Source organism: Apodemus sylvaticus, chromosome 3 (assembly GCF_947179515.1).
Source record: "Apodemus sylvaticus chromosome 3, mApoSyl1.1, whole genome shotgun sequence".
NCBI lineage: Eukaryota > Metazoa > Chordata > Mammalia > Rodentia > Muridae > Apodemus > Apodemus sylvaticus.
The window spans coordinates 146,959,046-146,975,163 of NC_067474.1; positions in this window are offsets into that span (position 1 = coordinate 146,959,046).

Consider the following 16,118-nt stretch of genomic DNA (forward strand, 5'->3'; position numbering starts at 1 on the left):
CATTCAGAATTCAGCATGACCACAAGTCAAGGGAAGAAAGGCAGAGCTTAGAGCCTTACACTTGCAACAGCAAGCACCTCACCTGTGGAGCCCTCTATTTTTAATGCCTCCTGACTAATAGTGTGCACACTTGTTCAGATGCCCAACATTCACTGAGAACTGTCCTCAGCGCTGGACGGCAGGATCCCAAGGCCTGCTAGCCAGCCATTCCCACAGAGTCAGCTCTGCTCTGCAAGAGTCCGTCTCAAAAAAAAAAAAAAAAAAAAAAAAAAACTCAGTGGAACAGGATGTGGTGATGCTCACTTTAACCTCAGAACTTGAGATGCAGAAGCAGGAGGATATGAGTTGAAGGTCAGTCTGGTCTACACAGTGAGTTCTAGGACAGCCAGAGTGAGACCTTAGAAATGAAGAATAGTGCCAGGCGGTGATGGCGCACGCCTGTAATCCCAGCACTTGGGAGGCAGAGGCAGGCGGATTTCTGAGTTCGAGGCCAGCCTGGTCTACAGAGTGAGTTCCAGGACAGCCAGGGCTATACAGAGAAACCCTGTCTCCAAAAAATCCAAACAAACAAACAAACAAAAAAAAAACAAAAGAAATGAATAATAGTGAGAATCTAATAACAAAAAGCTGGTGACAGCTCGGAGGTAAGCACATTTGTCGCCAAACCTGATGGCTTGGGTTTGATCCACGGGCCTCACATGGTGGAAGAAGAGAACTGATTTTCTTTCTTTGTATTTATCCACTTTACATCCTGCTCTGTCACCCTGTCCCACAACCCTGCCCCATCCTCCTTCCCCTAATCTTAGCAGGGGGTGGCACCCACCCCACACATCTTTGTGAAGCTAGGCACATCCTCCCCCACTGAGGCCAGACCAGGCAGCCCAGCTAGAAGGACATATCTAAGTACAGACAACAGCTTTTGGGATAGCCTGCACTTCAGTTCAGGACCCACATGAAGACCAAGCTGCACCTCTGCTACATATGAGCAGGGAGGCCCAGGTCCAGCCTGGATGTGTTCTTTGGTAGTTCAGTCTCTGAGAACCCAGGGGTCCAGGTTAGTTGGCTCTGTTGGTCTTCCTGTGGAATTTTAGTCCCCTTAAGGGACATAATCCTCCTTCTTATTCTTCCAAAGGAGTCCCTGGGCTCCACCCACTGTTTGGCTGTGGGTGTCTGCATCTGTCTGAGTCAGCTGCTGGGTGGAGCCTCCCAGAGGACAGCCATGCTCGACTCCTGTCTGCAAGCATAACAGCATTATTAATAGTGTCAGGGATGGTGCTTGCCTATGGGATGGGTCTCAAGTTGGGTTGGTTATTGGTTGGCCATTCCCTCGGTCTCTGCCCCATCCCCCGTTCCTGCATTTCTTGTAGACAGGAAAATTTTGTGTTGAAATGTGTGTGGGTGAGTAGGTGCCCCTATCACTCCACTGGGGTTCCTGTCTGGGTACAGCAGATGGCCTCTTCAGATTCCATATCCCCAGTGCTGTGAGTCACAGCTAAGGACACCCCCACTGAGAACTGATTTTCTAACAAAAAATCCTCTGTTGGGTTCCAAAGCCCAGCATCCGCAGGCACGAAGAGCTGGCCCAGAAGGGTGCTGCTGTAATCTTGCTGTAGCAGCAAGTGTGGCACCGGGAGGATTCGAACCAGCTGCTCGTGTGAGTTCCTGTGCTTTCTGAACCTGTCCAGACCTGACTCCTTAGTTGCTGTTTAAGAACAGAGTGCCGGCCTGGCAGTGGTGGTGCACGCCTGTAATCCCAGCACTCTGGGAGGCTGAGGCAGTTGGATTTCTGAGTTCGAGGCCAGCCTGGTCTACAGAGTGAGTTCCAGGACAGCCAGGACTATACAGAGAAACCCTGTCTCGAAAAAACCAAATCCAAAAAAAAAAAAAAAGAGTTCCAGCATGTGTGTCCAGTATTATGAGCGGGTCAGATCATCTCCAGTCAGGCTTGCCGAGGTCTCTTGGGCTCCCACAGTCAGGCATTCTGTCCCCATCATGTCCAGTGTGAGCCAGGAGCCACTTTTCAGATTGAGAATAGTTATTGGCAGGAGTCACTGCCTTGATTTAATACAAAACCCAGAAGAGAGGGTCTGTAGAACCACAAGTCTAGTACCAGAGCTTTGTCTCTCTTTGCCACAGCCTCCTCTCACCCATAACGCTCATGTGACAGGGCAGCATCCTCTGCTGCCTGCACCTGCTTCAGGGCCTCTCTTTCCCAAGACTCCACAAGTCACATTGTCACAGAGTTCATAGAAATGGCTTTGGTGGCATGGGTGGTGTGTATTGAACCCCAAATCCCAAGTCCTACGAAACCCCACCCTTTGCCCCTTTCTTTGAAGACGGCCATGTAATACATTTAGCCACCTGCCTCTCATCTTAGAGGCAAGATCTTGACAGGCCCTGGCCCACTGGATCCCCTAGAAGCCTCACTGACGTGGCTGCCCTAGAATTTTTTGTGAGACTTGTTCTTCTTTTATTGACTTTTTAAATAGCTATGCTGTGTTTTTATTTACGTTGCATGCATGGGTGTGTGTGGAGGTCAGAGGACAACTTGCAGGAGTCAGTTCTCTCCTTCTATCGTGTAGGTCCTGAGGATCAGACTCAGGTGGTCAGTCATCTCACTGGCCCACTCCCTTTAGTAAACATGCCCAGTGTAGACAGATCACTTACAACAACCTACTCACTGGGCCCTGAAGTGGAAACTTCTGGTTTCTTTGGGAAGTTGGTTATGTCAAATGGCGTTTTGCTGGGGCACACAGGTGAAAGGATGTTTTGCTAAGGAAGATTCTGTGAACGAATGTTGAGCTGAGGCAGACACAGGTGAAAGTGTAGTGCCAGGGAAATGTTAGCGAGCCCCAAAACACACACAGTAGCCGATCTGATGCAACTCACAGCAGGGTCTATTTGAGCTAGCTCCCAATGTATCACCATCACGCAGGATGGTTTTGGTGGCGGGAGCCCCAAATGACTAGTAAGCAGCAAGCAGGGAGTACGTGTGTAAGCATCTGATTGCAAAATTACTGTGGCCTCTAACATAATCGACTGGTGCTGGGAGTCCTGTCATAAACTTAACTTCTCCTCCCCTCTGCATTGGTGGTCGCTAGGCAGGGGGTGGGCTTGTAACCTGGGGTGCAGGTTTGTTGGGAGAATAACATGGAGATGCTGGTCTTGTTGAGGGTGTAACCTGGAAACGCTGGTCTTGTTGGGGATTAGCCTAGGGACTGGAGCTAGACTCGGGGTTTTGTTGAGGGGCAACTTGGAAACTAATGCTCAGTAGCAGCCTGTTAGTTTACCTAAACTTAAACTTAGGTCAGGTTTTCCAAAATGGAGTTTGAACTTAAAAGAATTGCCCTCACAAAAGGATGTTTTGCTAAAGCAGACATGTAAAGGGATGCATGATGTTAAGGAGGAATATAAATATGACCCGGCAGTCGGTGGACAGCGCTGGATGGCATCGGTACACCTTGCCATTCCTTACTGGATGGCTTGTTGTGCCATCATAGAAAGAAACACACCAAAAACTGGTGGTGTTCTGGTGGCTTCTTGCTGCTTCCTCGGATTTGGGCCAATTGGCAGGTGAAGTGGAAGTTTCTGGACATGTCAGCTGATACAGATCCACGTGGAGTTTTGCTAAGACTGACTTACATGGTGTTTTGCTGGGGCAAGACCAGTGGTGGACACGTGAAACAGGACTCGACGCGGACAGTGACCGCTAACTTGGCAACGCTTTGCTGGTCTCTTGTCTTGACTTCACTGATGATTCCTGTGGATTTGGCGGAGGCCTAGCTGTTTCTGCTGGGTCGTGCCACCACTGTTGACTCATGTTTGCTATCCTGACACTACTGAACTGGACTCCTGGTATCCTGACAATTGAAAATTGAAATTGCAGGGCCGGGCATGGTGGCACACGCCTGTAATCCCAGCACTTGGGAAGCAGAGGCAGGAGGGCTTTTGAGTTCGAGGCCAGCCTGGTCTACAGAGTGAGTTCCAGGACAGCCAGGACCACACAGAGAAACCCTGCCTCGAAAAACCAAAATAAATAAATAAATAAATAAATACCCTTTTCTAAGCCGGGTGTGGTGGTGCACGCCTGTAATCCCAGCACTTTGGGAGGCAGAGGCAGGTGGATTTCTGAGTTTGAGGCCAGCCTGGTCTACAGAGTGAGTTCCAGAACAGCCAGGGCTACACAGAGAAACCCTGTCTTGAAAAAACCAAATCCAAAAAACCAAAAAACCAAAAAACCAAAAAAAAAAAAAAAAAAAAGAAAAGAAAAAAGAAAATTGAAATTGCGCCCCCCCCTCCAGGAACTACCTCTAAACAGCGGAACCTCTTGGCTTCTTCTGGATTGAACTGCCACTGCTGATTTGTGCTCAATTGCTGATATCCTGACAATGAAGATTGGCTTTGTTCCAAAGAACTGTTTCTAGACACATCCACTTCTCCCGTATCCTAGTAACCTTTCTTTTCCACTCTCTCTGGTGGGTAGTGAGCTAGAATGGGGGGGGGTGTTAAAGCATCTACGAACCATTATTAAAAGTAGGTTTTGAAAAATCTGAGCCTACAGGACCCATTGCCAGCATGTCAGTAAGGTGATGGGCTAGCCTGATGGTTAGAATTTTGTCATGATGACCCCTTGAGTTATAATGTGGCAGAGCCCAGAGGTGACAGTGAGGTAGGTATTTGGGGACTTTCTTGGTCACAGCTCTATTGCTCTGAAGAGACACCATGACCAAGGCAACTTACCATAAAAAAAAAAAAAGGCATTTAATTGGTGTTTTAGGGTTTTACTGCTGTGGACACCATGACCGAGGCAAGTCTTCTAAAGGAAAGTGTTAATCAGGGCTGGCTTACAGGTCAGAGGCTCACTCCATTACCACCATGGCGGAAGCATGGCTGCATCCAGGCAGGCATGGTGCAGGGGGAGCTGAGGGTCCTACGTCTTGATCCACAGGCAGCAGAAAGGGATTGTGAGCCACATTGGCTGGAGTTTGAGCATAGACCTCCAAGCCCTCCCCACAGTGACACACTTCTTCCAACAAGGCCACACCTACTCTACTAAGACAATGCCTCCTAATAGTGCCAATCCCAACGGCCAATCATTCATATGCAAGAGTCTGGGGGCCATTCCTATTCAAACACCACAGTAACAAATGCTTACATTCAACCCACCCTCTCTTTTTCCTCTCTCTCTCTCTCTCTCTCTCTCTCTCTCTGTGTGTGTGTGTGTGTGTGTGTGTCTGGAGAACCAAGGCTGATGTCAAGAACCTTCTATTTCATTCGTTTTGATGCCAGGTCTCTCAGCTGACCTTATAGGTCACCAGTATTGCTGGTCTTGGTGCCCCATTCTCAGTCAAAGGCTGAAGTTACAAGAGAGCCACCACAGCCACCTGTCATCTCTCTGGATGCTGGGGGACTGAACTTGAGTCCTCTTGGGTTTGTAGCAAGCACTTTAACCACTGAGCCTTCTCCGCAGCCCCTGCTGCCTCCTTTTTATTCAGTCCAGGCAGGAATGGACTGCTTTAGCTTGTCTAGTAACCCCCACAGCTGTGGCCTGAGGCTCACCTACCTGGTGAAGCCCGTGACTGTGACATCGGTGGTACACCATCCACAGAAGCTGTGCGGACTAGTTGCAGTGAAATTTCCATGTCCGGGACCACAGCAGCAACTGGAATATCACATGACTTCCATCCTACCTGGGGACAATGGTGGAGTTTTGATCAAGTCGCCAAGCACTGTGGTCAGTTTGGAGCCAGGAGTTTTCTCCTTCTGGAGGAGCTCAGGGAGCCTGGGGTAGGAAAGGTTTCCTCCTGGGTCAAGAGACTGAAAGATTCACATTATTTCAGGCTCCAAATAGACAAATCACCCAGGGCAAACCACACCAAGTCTCAGAACCACACAGCCCCAGGTCTCAGTAAAGACGCCCATATCAACTGATGTGGCCTGGTTTAACCCCCAAGTTTGTCTTCCTTAGTCTGACACCCCCCAGAATGACATCATCACAGGAGAGTCTCCTCTCCCACGGAGGGCAGGTGATGGATGTGCATCCTGAGGGACTCGGGGCCCCTCTGAATGCAGCTGCCTCCAAGCAGAGTCACTGGGTGATTTTTAAGCAATGTGAGACTCGTTTTCTAGCATGGAGGGTGGACCGGCCGCCATCAGCGGGAACCCGCAATGGGAAGTGCAAGGTCAAGTGGCCCCGCTGGTGTCTTAGGCCCCCAACCTTCTTAATCTGTTTGGTGTGTGTGTGTGTGTGTATGCGTGTGCGCGCACTTGCACATGAGTGCACGCACCCTTAGAGACCAGAAGAAAGTCATCGAATCCCCTGGAGATGGAGGTGTGCAGGTGCTTGTGAGCCTGCTGTATGGGTGCTGGGACTTGAACTCTGGTTAAGAGCAAGTGCTCTTAACAACTAAACCATCTTTTCATCCTCTCCTTAAAAAGTATTTGCAAGCTGGATGTGGTGGCGCATGACTTCAAATCCAGCACTCTGCTGGGCGGTGGTGGCGCACGCCTGGAATCCCAGTACTCTGGGAGGCTGAGGCAGTCGGATTTCTGAGTTCGAGGCCAGCCTGGTCTACAGAGTGAGTTTCAGGACAGCCAGGGCTACAGAGAAACCCTCTCTCAAAAAAAGAAAGAAATGGGGCTGGAGAGATGGCTCCGCGGCTAAGAGCACTGACTGCTCTTCTGAAGGTCCTGAGTTCAAATCCCAGCAACCATCTGTAACAAGATCTGATGCCCTCTTCTGGAGTGTCTGAAGACTGCTACAGTGTACTTACATATAATAAATAAATAAATCTTTAAAAAAAAAAAAAAGAAGAAAAGAAAAGCTGTGTGTGTGTGTGTGTGTGTGTGTGTGTGTGTATTTTCAGTCTGCAGAGGACAAAAGGATCCTTAAGATCCTGGAGGTGAGGAGCAACCTGGGGTGGGCATGGGGAACCAAACTGGATCCTCCAAAGAGCAGCCAGCACTCTTGAGCACTGAGCCATCTCTCCAGGCCGCCCTGCCTTAGCACTCAGCTTTGTCTTAGCATGAAGAGCTTACTGCTGAGCATGGAATTAATTGGCCTTGACTCTCAGCATTCCACTAGACCCAGCCCTCAGCCACATCTGCCCTGTGGCTGACAGTGCTGACTCCGGAGCAGCCACACCCAGTCTTTGCCACTACCTTAGTCAGTGTTGTCACCATAGTTACCAAAAGCTACAGCGACCTGATCTGCCATCATCTTACCAGTCATGGCACTCCACCCTGGTCAGACAGTAACTGTGGTGACACAGCATGTCACAGATAACCATTGTCCATCAGCCCCTGACAAGGATGTCATCAGAGCGCTAGTCAAGATGTGTGGGCAGTCACAGAACATCATGCCACGGAGTCTCTGCTTCCCATTGCTTCTGGTAGCCAGGTGGGCCCTGGTGGGGAGAGAGCTCTCCCTCTCTCTCTGTCTCTCTGTCTCTGTCTCCCCCCCCCCCCCCCCCGCTCCCCGTTGTTTTGGTTTTGGTTTTTTAAAAAGATTTATTTATTTATTATATGTAAGTACACTGTAGCTGTCTTCAGACACTCCAAAAGAGGGAGTCAGATCTTGTTACAGATGGTTGTGAGCCACCATGTGGTTACTGGGATTTGAACGCAGGACCTTCGGAACGCAGCCCCCTTGGTTTTGGTTTTTTGTTTTGTTTTGTTTTTTGAGACAAGGTTCCTCTGTAACAACCCTAGGTATCCTGGAACTCACTCTGTAGACCAGGCTGGCCTCAAAGTCACAGAAATCTGCCTGCCTCTGCTTCCCAAGGGCAGAGATTAAAGTCATTTGCTAACATGCATGGCATCAAAGATCACATTCTTAAGATGTCAAAAAAGGTTTGAGTCAAAAAGGAGTCCCTTGGGGCTGGAGAGATGGCTCAGCGGTTAAGAGCACCAACTGCTCTTCCGAAGATCCCGAGTTCAAATCCCAGCAACCACGTGGTGGCTCACAAGATCTGACTCCCTCTTCTTGTGTGTCTGAAGACAGCTACAGTGTACCTACATATAATAAATAAATCTTAAAACAAAAAACAAAACAAAAAAAAAAGAGTCCCTCCAGACTAGAGGATAGACTTAAAGAGACAAAGAAAATTCGAGAACCTTCAAGAGCTGGCTGGAGGTTTGGAAAAGAACAGTTTCTGGGCTCAGCAGAGCATATGAGCCCATTTTACAGACAAGGAAAGTAAGAAATGCCTCATGCCTCTTGTCAAACATGCCCAGAACACCTGCTATATGTACATGTACCTGCCCACGTGTATGCGTGTGCATGCGTGTGCACATGCTTTGGTGTTGGAGGAAAGGCATCCTCTCCTGAAAGATCCGGCAGGCGGGAATCTCGTTTCCATGCCTACGACAGGCCACTCTGCATTCCTGCCCACAGTAGAGACAGATGGGAGGATCACACCGGAGCCTGCAGAGCCCTGCCTGTGAGCTGAGGCTTCTTTTAATTTTTTTTTTAAGATTTATTTATTCTTATATGTTAAGTACACTGCAGCTGTCAGACACACCAGAAGAGGGCGTCAGATCTCATTACAGATGGTTGTGAGCCACCATGTGGTTGCTGGGATTTGAACTCAGGACCTTCAGGAAGAACAGTCAGTGCTCTTAACCGCTGAGCCATCTCCCCAGCCCCGAGCTGAGGCTTCTTTACCAGAGGCTGTGTGTCCTTTCTCACGGCTGATGACTGACATAAACAGACAGAAGACTGCCATTAGCCTGAGGCTTCGCAAGTTCTGTCCAGCATGGTGCTGGGGGTGGAGTGGGGAGAAATGGGGCAGGCTAGCCCATGCCATGACAGAAAGAGAGTCAAGCCCCGATGAGCTTTTCTCCCCTCTCCCATTGGACCCTCAGATGATGGGATGGGATTCAGGTTGGCTCTCCCCACTGGCCAATTCTTTTCCTGGACCCGCCCTCACAGACACACCCAAAGTGTACTTCTCAAATCTAGAGGCTGCTCCATGCTCCCAGGATGGCAGGCAGGAGTAACCCTCATAGGTAGGGAGGTGGTTAGTTGGTAAAGGGCTTACCACACAAAAGCCCGGCTGGAAAATCTCATCTCCCGCTGAGCAGCCGAAAAACTACTGAGGATACCGGAGCAGGAAATACACCGGGCTTCCAGAATCCTTGCCAGGAAGTGTGTTTTCAAAAATGCACATGACCGCTCACATGTGTAATTTTAGCCTTAATTTATAAATCTTGGGTTGGGACTGGAGAGATGGCTCAGCAGTTAACAGCACCAACGGCTTTTCCAAAGGTCCTGAGTTGAAATCCCAGTAACCACAACCATCTGGAACAAGATCTGACATCGTCTTCTGGAGTGTCTGAAGACAGCTACAATGAGTGTACTTACATATAATAAATAAATAAATCTAACAAAAAAAATCTTGGTTTTTTTTTTTTCTGGACTTGTACGGTTTTGCCTGCTATAACTATACACTCCTGTGTCTTGTGGAAGCAAATACAGATGTTTTTAGGCGGTGATTATTATCCTAGACCTCAAAAGTTTGGGTTTTAGGTTTCTTGTTTTTGTTTTTTTGGCTTTTCAAGACGTTTCTGTGTCTAGCCCTGGCTGTCCTGGAACTACCTTAGTAGCCCAGGCTGGCCTCAGACTCACAGAGATCCACCTGCCTCTGCCTCTCAAGTGCCGGGATTGAAGGTGCCACCGTGCTGAGTGCAGACAGGGTCTTAGGCCTTCCTTGGTCTCCTGTCATCCTGAAGTCCATTCGCCCATTGCTGGGATTGCAAGCACGTGCCGCCACACCCAGCCGGATTTTATTCTTTCCTCCAAATGAGAGGAAACCAAGCCATGTGGTGTGAGTGGGGCCTGTCTGGGAGGAGAAGCTGGGGAGGGAGATCCACTTGAACCCAGAAGTTCTAGTGCAGCCTGGGCAACAGCAAGACTATGTCTCAAGAAACAGTAAACGGTTAACAGCAAGTGACTTATGTACTTAGCCAGCTAGCTGCCCGCCTCCTGTGTGAAACAGGGTGTCCTCTAGCCCGAGTTGTCATCAAACTTGGGATGGATCGGAGGCTGGCCTTGAACCACTGATCCTCCTCCCTCTGCCTCCTGACTGCTGGATTTGTACTCATGGCTCTTACTTTTGTAACAACCCTTTCAAAATTTACATAGAAGCTGATGAGCCTTAGCTCAGCTGATTCGGGGGAAAGGTTGGCATTTTCTAGTGAAGTGGTATGATATTCATATACTGTGACCCGGGACACCAAACCAGAAAAGTGTCTTAGGCAATGCACGCACATAGTGTGTGAGGGGATAGATAGAAACACATTCAGAGTTGGTCTTGCTGGCACACGACTTGAATCCCAGCACCCAGCATGCAGAGGCAGGTGGATCTCTGTGAGTTCAAGGCCAGCCTGGTCTACAGGGTGAGTTCCAGGACAGCATAATGAGATCTGTCTGGAAGGGGGATGGAGAGAGAGAGAGAGAGGAACTAGAAACAATTCAAAGGCCTATCAAGAAGCAAGTGGGTTGGCTCAGTGGGAAAGGAGCTTGCTGCAAGGCCCTGAGCTGGATCCGTGCAACCACAGAGCTGAAAGAGAACTGACTTCTCAAGTCCTAGCTCCTGGACACAATTTAAATGTAAAGACAAAGAATTTGGGCTGGAGAGATGGCTCATCAGTTAAGAGCACTGACTGCTCTTCCAAAGGTCCTGAGTTCGAATCCCAGCAACCACATGGTAGCTCACAATCATCTGTAATGGGATCTGATGCCCTCTTCTAGTGTGTCTGAAGAGAGCCACAGCGTACTCACATACATAAAATAAATCTTTAAAAAAAACCAAAATTTCAAAGCCTATCATTAGTAAAGTGCATAGACACGTTTCTTTACAAAATACCTACTTATATTTGTAACTATGTGGGGGGAGGGTATATGCCCAGGAGTGCAGGTGCCACAGGGTCCAGAAGAGGCAGTTGGATCCTTTGCCATAGCAGAGCACAGAACAGGCCTTTCACCTTTGAGCCATCTCCCCAGCACCAATGGGTTGCTTTGTTGAAAAAAATCTATTTGTGAATGTGAATGCACACGTGGAGGTCAGAGGACAACTTTAGAAGTTTGCTCTTACAGCCAGGCGGTGGTGGTGCACGCCTGTAATCCCAGCACCCTAGGAGGCAGAGACAGGCAGATTTCTGAGTTCGAGGCCAGCCTGGTCTACAGAGTGAGCTCCAGGACAGCCAGGGCTATACAGAGAAACCCTGTCTCGAAAAAACCAAATCCAACCCCCCCCCAAAAAAAGTTTGTTCTTTCCTCCCACAGTGCTGACCAGGGTCGCTCTTGAGTCTGCTGCTGCATGGTTTACTCCAGGCTAACTGTCCTGGTAGCTTCTAGCAGATTCTCTGGTCTCACCATAGCAGTCCTAGAATTACAGACACATCTGCTTATTTATTTACTTACTTATTTATATTTATTTATTTACTTACTTTTGTGGATTCTGGACATCAAACTTAGGTCTTCTGTCTTGTGTGGCAAAGGCAGCCCCGTCTCCTCAGCTCTGAACTGGCTTTATAATTACATCAGGGAATATTAAGAAGCAAGAAAAGTATTCTTCCCAGCAACACAGACTGGTGGCAGGCTAGCACAAAGCAAAACAGCAAAACCCAACGCGTATCTGGGACGACTTATTTACATAAAGTTTGAAACCAGAAGAATCTAAATTATATTGTAGAGCATGGATGTTCTATGAAGACCCACGAAACTGTAACAGTAGGTAGAGACTACCATAAAGACTACAAGAGGGCTGGAGAGATGGCTCAGCTGTTAAGAGCACTGACTGCTCTTCTGAAGGTCCTGAGTTCAAATCCCAGCACCCACATGGTGGCTCACAACCATTCATAATGATATCTGATGCCCTCTTCTGGTGTGTCTGAAAATAGCTACAGTGTAGTTACATATATAGATAAATAAATCTTAAAAAAAAAAAAAAAAAAAAAAGACTGCAAGAACGATTCCCTTAGGAGGAATTGAGACATGTGACAGAGACACAGGGACACCCATGCTGTGGCAATCTGCCCTGCCTTGAGCTGGGTGGTCCGTATAGGACAGGTGTTTGCTTTGTAATTACAGATCATGCCATATGTTTCTGTCTTATGCACCTTTCTCTACATGAGTTCATTTCACAGTCACGTTTTTAAACACCTTTGTGGAGACAAGTGCTTCCTCTGTACCCAGGTCTTAAAGTCCTGCCTAGATGCCTTGGATGCTGCGATCACAGGTGTGCACTGCCACCCAGCACTAACCTGGCGTTCACCCTGTCTTCTGCATTGGTTTCTTTTCTGTTGCTGTGATAAAACACCATGACCCAAAGCAACGTATGGAAGAAAGAGTTTATTTGGGTGTATGGTTCTGTGGGGACAGGAGTCCATCATGGCAGGTTGGGAGGCAGGGTAGCAGAGGCAGGCATGTTAACAGGAGCAGGAAGCTACTTCAGATACAACAGTGGCTAGGAAGTGGAGTGACGTACTTCCTCCAGTAAGGTCCCACCTCCTAACGGTTCCACAACATTCCCAAACAGCACCACCAACTGAGAACCAAGTCTTTAAACATTGGAGTCTATGGGGGACAGTTCTTATTCAGATCATAAACTTTTCCAATCATTCCCTCAAAGAGACGTCAGGACGAGACTCTTAACAAATGTTGCAGGTCTGTCTCCCACACTCAAGATGGTGTACTTTTTTTTTTTTTAAAGATAGTTTCACATTGCAACCCAGGCTATTCTGGAACTTACTATATAGCCCAATCTGGCCTCTACCTCATGACAATCTTCTAACTTTAGCCTTCTGTGAGTTGGGATTATGGGCATACACTACCACGCAGAAATAATACCCTTTACTAATAAACCAGTGCCAGGCATATGATCTCAGCACTCAGAAACAGAAGCAGAAGGGTTCCAGGTTCAAGGCTATCCTGCACTTCTCAGCAAGGAGGGCAGCTACAGAGTATTCTTAATAATAACAGTAATGATAGTAGACAACTGGTAAGCATTCAGTTTTCCTGAGTACTGTGAGCCACCAGCAAAACGATTATTTCATGGGGACTAGAGTTTGAAGTTGGTTAGTCAGAAACAGATATGGCAATCCACCTGTTTACTGAGAAATCTGTGAGGCCAAGCCCTGAACCTACGGGAATGTTACACCACCTGTAGGTGGGTCATGTCAGAACTGGACTGAATTAAAGGACATGTAGCTGGTGTCTGCTCTGAACATAGCAGATCTGTCTTGCTTTACATTGTTAACATAGGGCAACAGGGACTGGAGAGATGGCGCAAGCTAACAGCACTTGTTCTTCATGCAGAGGACCTGGGAAAGGTTTCCAGTGCCAACGCAGTGACTCAGAACTGTCTGTAACTCCAGTTCCAGATCTGACCCACTTCTTCTTGTCCCTGAGGTACCTAGGATATATATATATATATATATATACATATATATATATGTGTATATACATATATACATATATATGTGTATATATATATATATATACATAGTGTCCATACTTATGCAAACACTCATACACATTTTTTAAAAGAAGTGTGTGCATGTGTGTGTGTGTGTGTGTGTATGTGTGTGTGTGTATGTGTGTGTGAATACTCTGTAGCTGTCTTCAGACACACCAGAAGAGGGCATCAGATCCCATTACAGATGATTGTGAGCTACCATGTAGTTACTGAGAATTGAACTCAGGACCTCTGGAAGAGCAGTCAGTGCTCTTAAGGTCTCAGCCATCTCTCCAGCCCCCCACTCACACACAGTCAAAAATAAAAATCAACTGCTTTAGTCAGGGAGTAGTTGCACATGCCTGTAATTCCAGCACGTAGTGGGCAGAAGCAGACAGATCTCTGTGAGTCTGTGTCCAGCCTGGTCTACAGAGTTGTAGAGGCATAGAGGCCCTTGTGTACACAAATAAGCACACGAGAAACCAGGAAGGGTAAGCATGCAGGCTTACCCTTCTCTTCAGAGGAAGGAGACAGTTACCTGTCCTCCTCCTGGAATGCTGGGTAGGATGGAGTTTATAACCTGCTGATGCTTTGCTATCTGTAGGGCCAGACTTCACCCAAACGCCCCAGACCCTGTCCCCCCTAGACCTCGACCATTGTTCCTCAGTCCATAAAGCCATCCTTAGGACACACTCCCCTTGTGCTTTCCAGCAGCCTGAGTGACTTCTGTGCTCTCTCAGGGCCCCGGCCACTCCTGGCTCTCTCGGACGTGGTGTTTACCTCAGGCATCCTCCCTAGACCCTTATCTTGGGCATTGTTTCTCAGTTAGCAGACCCCATCTTTAAGGAAGAAGCCACCTGTATCTTGAAAAGAGTTTCAACGTAAACAGTCTCAGGCTTTGTTGTACACAAGGGAACTGAGTTAACTGTCCTCTGAAAACTTTTTTTCCAAAATTGTGCTGGGCTTAAATATGGCTAAATTAAGCCACCTGGTGTCAGACCCCAGGCGTCTGAGCTGAACTGAGATTCATTCTTGCCTTTCCTCCGATTGTTTTCCTGCCGGCCATGACACTTGTGGGGGTTGGGGGGGGCATGTCACATGCTGTGAGTGAGGCCAGCCAGGGGATAGAATGAGACCCCTTCTCAAAAATACAAAACTAAGAAAATTAAAAGCAAAACAGAGGAAAACAGGACAAACCTGCCCGGGGCGTCTGCATCTGGCATCTTCCTGTAACCAGAAGGGAAAGCCTCTCTGAGACTGAGACATTGTCTCCAATTTTGCCCTAAAAATAAAGAACAGGTGATTTGTTACTACAGATTGAAGGGAGCTTAAAAAGGGGATGATTGGGGGTTAGGGGAGTGTGGCTCAGCGGCGTGGGGGAAGGTGTCCAGGCGGGCCCTTGCCTGGGCACCTCTGCCCCTGAGGGACCACACACACACAGACATGGTATAGAATAGAGTTTATTCAGAGTAGGGGATGGGAGTTAGTGGTAGAGAGAGGCAGAGAGAGAGGAAAAGAGAGAGAGAGAAAGAGAGAGTAGAGAGAGAGAGAGAAGAGAAGTGGAGTGGAGGCTGGCCATGACCACATGGAGGGGGGGAGGAGAGCCCCAGGGGCAGAGAGGTGAGAGAGTGTGGGAGAGCGGAGAGCAAAAGAGAGAGAGGAGGGGCAAGTAGCCCCTCTTATAGTGGGCCAGATCTCTGGGGCGGGGCATAACTTGTTATTGCCAGGTAGGTGTGGGGTGGAGCTTAGACAAAACATCAACACAGTCTCAGGATTTTTTAATTTTTAATTTTTTGAGACAAGACCTTACTACACATCATTGCCTGGCCTAGAACTTGATATATAGACTAGGCTGGCTTGGCCTTGAACTCACCGAGATCCTCCAGAGTCCTGAGAGGGAAGGTGTGGGCCACCACACCCAGCTTTATTTATTTATTTATTTATTCATTCATTTTTTGACACAGGTTCTGGGCTTCTAACTCTCTGTGTGGGCAGGGATGACCCTGGACTTCTGATCCTCCTGCCTCCTTCTCTCCAGTACTGGGATTCCAGGAATACATCACTACACCCAGTTTTGTGGAATACTAGGGATCAAACCCAGGGCTTCAGACATGCTAGGCAGGCACTCTACACCTGAGCTACACCCGAGCTACACCCGTAGCTCCTTCCTAGCGCATTGGGAGCCTCCTGTCAAAGGCTGTAGTACTTTGGCGAGCCGCCGAGTGGGCAGAGCCGCCAAGTGGGGCGAGCCTTCTTCCCTACACAATCCAGCCCATCTAGAGAACGAACGAACAGCAGTATTAACCTAGCATCCTCCTCCCTCCCCTCCTCCCAGGCACTGCCCTGGGCGAGAGCAGAACACTGCAGGGCTGCTGGGAGCCTGATCCAGGCCCTTCTCCCTTTCTCCATGCCCCTGCCTCCTCCCTGGAGCGCTTTCTCTCTCTCTCTCTCTCTCTCTCTCTCTCTCTCTCTCTCTCTCTCTCTCTCTCTCTCTGCTTACTCTCAGGGAGACAGGCTGCAGGAGCGTAGCAATTGCTTAGGGCTGGGACTGGTTGCTTGTGGGGGCCATCTGTTCACAGGCTGTGGGGAGGCGCAGAGCTGTCTGAGAAATGACCTCGAAGACTCATCCTGGGGTTGCTTGGCAACTAGCACGCAGGG